Raw genomic sequence first — 1,116 nt, 5'->3', positions numbered from 1 at the left:
CTATTCAACCCCTTCTAAAACAACATATAAATTAGTTTTTATGATGTGACACATTTTAATTAAATGTTTAATTTTAATTTGAGTTAATTTAACTCAACGAGAGTTAACATTTTAACTAAAATAGGACTATTTTATAATTAAATATTTTTTAAAATGAATAATTATATAATTTTTGTAAATATTAAAAAGTAAATTTATATTCTTTTACCAAATCATTATTACTTAAATTCGTTCCACCCTTCTATTGAAAAACACATTTTCTATTGACGGAGGTATATTTCTTCTTTTCTACTGCTCCTTCATCACTCAAAGCGCGTTGAAGGCACACTGTAACTCGAAAGTAGGATGGAAAGTAAAGATGCAAGTATCCTTTGAATATTTAATAAAACGGATCTTGTGTATGATCCAATGATTCATAGCCATTCCAATTATGGCTTTGATCTAATTGACATAGTCCAATTTAAATTTTAATAGACGGATGGATCAAATGCATATCTAATTTAAGCATCACTTTAATATATGCAATAATTATCACAATCCTAAATTATAGATTAATGTGTTCTTATAATCAAGAATTTATATGTGACACGAAATTATGTGAACTAAAGAGCAAAAGACAACTATAAAATAGTAGCACGACCAAATACACTCTCTTCAACTAATCACAGATCCACTACAAAATTGAAATCAACACAGAAGAACAATCAGAGAGAGAAACAACGAGGTTGAAGAGAACAAAGATTCATTTTTTGTATTTTATCAAATTATACATTTATTTTTTAAAATAATTTTTAATTATAAAATAACTTAATCATAGTTAACATAACAACTAATTAAAAAAGTGACATGTCATAAAAGATAATTTACATGTTAAAATATAAAAAATAGAATAGAATTTACCATTATATATATATATGAAAAATTAGTGTACAAATATCATAATATTTCTAAAATATTTTTATTTTTTTGTATTTATATGTTTTATATTTTTAATTACGTAAGCTTGATTAGTTTAGGTCTTATTAATATAAATAAATATGTAACATAATAGACATATTTTTAGAATTATATTATTTATTCCTTTTTAAAAAAAATTGAAAAAATTAAAAAGGTTAA

This window comes from Arachis duranensis, chromosome 6 (assembly GCF_000817695.3).
Source record: "Arachis duranensis cultivar V14167 chromosome 6, aradu.V14167.gnm2.J7QH, whole genome shotgun sequence".
In the NCBI taxonomy this organism is placed as follows: Eukaryota; Viridiplantae; Streptophyta; class Magnoliopsida; order Fabales; family Fabaceae; genus Arachis; species Arachis duranensis.
This window is presented reverse-complemented; position numbering follows the sequence as displayed.